Consider the following 5450-nt stretch of genomic DNA (forward strand, 5'->3'; position numbering starts at 1 on the left):
TATTATTCTCTGCTCCTGAAATACCACAAAGCCAGGCTGACCCTGTTAGAAGACATCCCCACCAGAAAGTGAACAAAGCCTGAACCCATTAGGAGAAACCCCAGATAAATGCTCAGGAACATCCCCGTGCCATTTAGTTACGTAATAGGAGACCAGTGTCATTTAACGTGTGAGAATGCAAACATTTGATTATGCCGCACATGGTTTCCCATAAACCTCAACTACTTGACCCTACTGATCAGTGATGTGCCTTCATTCACATCTGAACTGAAGCTCTACTCCCGGCTTCTCTACCTCTAGGAGATACCGGGGGCAGGTGGCAGAGTCACTTGAGTAGACTAGAGAAGTTACTTTTTATGAAGATTAGACCAGCGTACCCAACTTGGTGATATTGAAGAACTGTACGGTATGAGGTATTAGAACGTCTCTGGCATAGTTGTGGAATTACTTTGGTTATTTCAAAAACAATCCTGACAAGCACACGTAGGAATGATTATTTACCGGTGTAGAAAGAGGCCTGGAGTCCTGTATACTACTGGAGATTAAATGTTGTGATCCAGCGACCGACTGAACCATTTCTAGCTTTGCATTTTCTAGTCTTTACAGGAGGGTCTCCCCCTCAAGTCAAATGAGCAAAGCTTTATTTTTAATCAGCTGTGTTGTGTTAGGGCAAAATCCAAAACCTGCACCCAGGGCAGGTCCCCGCAGATCGAGTGAAAGGACATGCTGAATGGTCGGCTTCTTGGAGAAAGCAATAGCCATTTAAAAGACAACTTAAACACACTGTAGAATGTAGTGGAAATACCATGGCAAAAAGAGTCAAGACACCCAAGCTTGCCCATTAGATGGTGCCGCTCTAGTCAATGGTAGTTTCAGTCTCCAACCTTCTCTGTACGACAGATCTCATGAGTGACAAACGAGATGCAATGCAAAGTTTTTTTTAATGCAGTAATTTAGCGCAACAAGGAGAGTGTAACAAAGTTATACAGAGGAAAACATTCCTACATGCTAAAACGGATAACATACAGAAGACGCCGGAGCAGAATACTCAAATAAATAAGTGTCTTTAGAACGATCAGTCCCCATCCCCCAGCTAAATATAATGTACACAAATACTGGATGCATTCATTTCCCCGGGAACCCAACAATGTGGGGATAGATTATTAAGCAATCTTACAAAACCACTAGCAATCAAGTAGTGATGCCAAATTAAGATGTCAAGAACTACATCTCCCACAAGTCAATGCAGGATCACCCATTGTACAGACCTGCTGTAATAGAGGAGATTACGTGCTTAACTTAGTTTTAAAAACACGAGGTAAACTAGATTTAGCCTGGTCACAGATGAGTTTGTACTGTAAAGACAAAATATAGCCATTGGCTCAACAGCACAAACAGATCTGGGAAAAGGCTATCATTTTGCCATCTATACATCAATATAAAGCATGATCTACTGTAGTCACTTAACACTACATGAAAATATAAGGGAGATCTATAGGTTGGATCATTGATTTATTGGGCCAATAGGGCTCACGTCAGACACTGATCAGCTGAGGGAACAGTTCATTGGCGAACACATCATCCCAGGATCCCTCAGAGCAGAGGGGGGAGGACATGTCGCTGAAGGGGGAAGGGGACCGCTCGTATCCGGAGTCGCTGTAGGTCTCAGTCAGGTAGGTACCGGTCTTCTCCAGGCCACCCAGGGCCAGGTCAGAGGTCGGCAAGACCGCGGACAGGAAGTCATCCAACACCCCATGACTCTCAGGGATGATGACCACTTCCTCCGGCTCGTCTTTGACACACACCACCTCGCAGACCTCCTCAGCCAAAGAGAAGACCTCCTCCATCTTTGTTACACTCTCCTCGTAATGCACTTCCTGCTGCCCAGGGGGAAGCGCCACCCCCTCCACAGGCTTGGTGTAGATGTGGTCAAAGTGGATCAGTTCATTAAGGGCCTCCAGCTTAACTGGTGTGGCCCCCAGAGCTGCAGGTGAGGGGGCAGGTACTCCTGCCCCCCCTCCGACCAGCAGCATCTCCTGCGCCTGGATCTCCTGCTCACTACACTCCTTGAGGAACAGCTCTGGGTCAAGGATGTCCAGAATGCCCAGCAAGAGATCAGACTGGAGAAGGGTGAGAAGGAGAGAATTACAACTCTGAACAGAGGTAGAAGACCATAGTTGAGTCTATGGGTGGATCTGGAAATGGCCACCAATAAACAGGACTGGGACAAGAAGAACACTACTGGAAAAGCTCTTGGCAACACACATCCAATCAATTACTATTCATTATAAAAAAGTGCTGGTACATGGTTTCTTCTCCAATTGACAACGCCCACATCACACTACAAAATGTCTCTTTACATTAGCCGTAGAAGACAAAAAAATGGTCTCACCTCAGAGTCTGTAGAGTCAGGACTATCTGTATCCATTGGGAAATCTTCAGATTTGGGCATTGCTGGGCCTGCACCTGCTGCGGAGGCACACATAGCCTGAGTACTGCAGACTCAGAAGACCCGATCCCCAAACCTGCATCAATCCCACTGGACTCCAACACCTGACCCTGAGGAGAGAGGTGTTAACAGTCCATTTTAAAAATGTTATTTGTCACATGCTCCAAATACAACCGGTGTAGTAGACTTACTGTGAAATGATTACTGACAAACCCTTAAACAATGCAGGTAAGAAAATAGAGTTGAAATATCTACTAAATAAACTAAAGTGGATACCGGAACCAAGTAAATGTGCAAATTAGTAGGTAATATTACTGATCCAAGGCTATAACAGATCTGACAGCCAACCAGGTGGCAACTTAGTTCACCCCCCACCCTCTGAATAAGTAGCAACTCCACAAATCCTCTTACCTCTTTGGCTTCCAGGGCGTCCAACCCCAGCCTCTGTCTCAGTTCCTCATTCTCGTTCACCAAGCCACATGTCTTTTGCTGTAAAAGCCTGTTCTCAACATGAAGTTTCTTGTTCTATAGAAGGGAAAAAAAAACGTGTGTGAACACCTCAGCCTAGCAGCCTTTTACACCATGACACGTTTACATGGTGGATATACATTTACCTCCAACTCCAACGCGAGAACTTGGTCTTCCAGGTCCCCCATTTTAGCTTTTTTTCTGTCTCTGGCTGTCTGGGCTGCAACTCTGTTCTTCAGTTTCCTGAAGAGGACAGACATGTGAAGCATTTTTTCTTTAGAAATCGCTGACAGGACAAGTTGAACAGGAATGGCTTGTTAGTTATTGCACAATCAGCCGCCATATTCCTGCCACGCAGGCAGAACAGATCGAGTACAGCGCTGCTTCAAATATGAAAACCGGATCAGCTGACTGACTGTAGACTCCTCAAAGCCGTTGATAAAGCAATACCTGTTGACCGAGTTGTCTTTGGCCTACGAATCTACCTTATATTCTACATGTAGAACGTGCATGTTTTATTCTTAGACTAGTTATTGGAAAGACGGAGAAGTTCATGGACTCTTTCCAGATGTGGGGAGAAGGGAGTAGCCGGCTTCCGTTGGACAATCAATTCACCATTGTTCCCGTTTGGGTCACAAGATATCGCATTTGATTGCTAGATAATCATTAACATAAGCCTAGTCATGAACAATGTCACACTAAACAGCCCCTTCATGAAACTAACCTGCGAAGCTGCTTTTCTTCAGGACTCAAATGAGTGAGTCTCTGTCTTTTTCGCAGGGGTGGCCCAGTTGTCGAATTTGAGTCGGAATCCGAAGAATTGGCTTGGTTCGAAGCAGATGAAGGCAAAACGACCGAAATGGACCGTCTGTAGCACTGTGTTGCGCTGGGAGAGCCATGCTGTTTCCCAGATATCAAGATGACTTTATGTCCCGCTGTCACCACGACCATCTTGTTTACCTTATGGACCTATATTGCTTAGAAATATTAGGGAAGTTATTATTATTTTTTTTTTTCAAAGAAACCTAAGGTTTCTCTCGGTCTTTCTATCCCCGTCAGTTCTCAAATATAAAAACGAGTACCGCTCGCAATGTATTTCTACAGTCGTGGTGAAATGTGATTGGCTCTCAGAGGCTGTGATGCTAGTCTCTGATTTGTCATAGAGCTGATGTAATTAGCATTCCTCCCCTTTCCTGTTGGTCTCATTTCCAGTCCAGGCTACGACAGATATAGAGAAAGGACCTCTGCCTACGCTTGGCACTAATAACAAACCCGACCGTTAAAAATTCCCAATAAAAATAACTAGAGGCAAGTATTTTCACCCTGGTGTATTAGACTACCTTCTCTTTAGACACATTAAAAGTCTGTTTCTAAATAGTAAATTAGTTTTTTTTTGGAGTACTTTCAGAATAGTTTACTTTATTCGAACGTTCTAACATTCTACTTTATAGGCCTACATAATAGTTCTAACATTCTACTTTATAGGCCTACATAATAGTTCTAACGTTCTAACATTCTACTTTATAGGCCTACATAATAGTTCTAACATTCTACTTTATAGGCCTACATAATAGTTCTAACATTCTACTTTATAGGCCTACATAATAGTTCTAACGTTCTAACATTCTACTTTATAGGCCTACATAATAGTTCTAACATTCTACTTTATAGGCCTACATAATTGTTCTAACATTCTAACATTCTACTTTATTGGCCTATATAATTGTTCTAACGTTCTAACATTCTACTCAGTAGGCCTACATAATTGTTCTAACGTTCTAACATTCTACTCAGTAGGCCTACATGATTGTTCTAATGTTCTAACATTCTACTCAGTAGGCCTACATAATTGTTCTAATGTTCATAATTGTTCTAACGTTCTAACATTTTATTCAGTAGGCCTACATAATTGCAGTTGTAAAAGAAGACTATTGCAATGGACAATTTGCAGAGGTTATTGCAGAAGGTTGCATCAGGTGTTTTCACCACTGTCTCTGAATCCCCCCATTGGTTTCTCCTCCACCATTCAATAGTACATGCTGTTTGTAAATGTATATTGAATTTAGATTACTCGCCTGCCATTGTACAACTGCAATCCATCTCACTCGTGTTGTGTGTGTGGCATTCAGGTCAAATAATGAAAAATAACAGTTTTGTAGCATGGCATTGACTTGGTTTGGATCATACAGGTCAATACTATGGGAATGTTTATGACATGTTTTTGTCTTTTTATTCCCCAGTCCTTATTTGCATGCAGTACATGTTCTCTGTTCTATGTCATGTCTCACCGGTATGTTGAAGGTATGTTTACAGTGCATTTGGAAAGTATTTAGTCCCCTTCATGGCACCTGATCTCAATTTCGAGTCACATAGCAAAGGCTCTGACTACTTATGTAATGAAGGTATATTTGTTTGATTGATGAGGAAAATAATACATTTTTTATATATATATATATATTTTAATAAGGCCGTAACGTAACAAAAAAGTGGAAAAAGTCAAGGGGTCTGAATACTTTCCGAATGGACTATATGG

At 42.4% G+C, this 5450-nt stretch overlaps 1 pseudogene across 1 annotated transcript; it reads right to left on the reverse strand.

Annotated features, from left to right (window-relative positions):
* Positions 1-922: 922 nt before the first annotated feature.
* LOC110536390 lies at positions 923-4054 on the reverse strand (annotated as a pseudogene). Its single transcript, XR_002475422.2, has 5 exons — positions 3642-4054; positions 3064-3160; positions 2861-2974; positions 2393-2559; positions 923-2120 (listed from the first exon to the last, which is right to left on the reverse strand). The product of XR_002475422.2 is annotated as an uncharacterized LOC110536390 (transcript).
* Between the last annotated feature and the right edge of the window lie 1396 nt (positions 4055-5450).

Source organism: Oncorhynchus mykiss, chromosome 11 (genome assembly GCF_013265735.2).
Source record: "Oncorhynchus mykiss isolate Arlee chromosome 11, USDA_OmykA_1.1, whole genome shotgun sequence".
NCBI classification, from domain to species: Eukaryota; Metazoa; Chordata; class Actinopteri; order Salmoniformes; family Salmonidae; genus Oncorhynchus; species Oncorhynchus mykiss.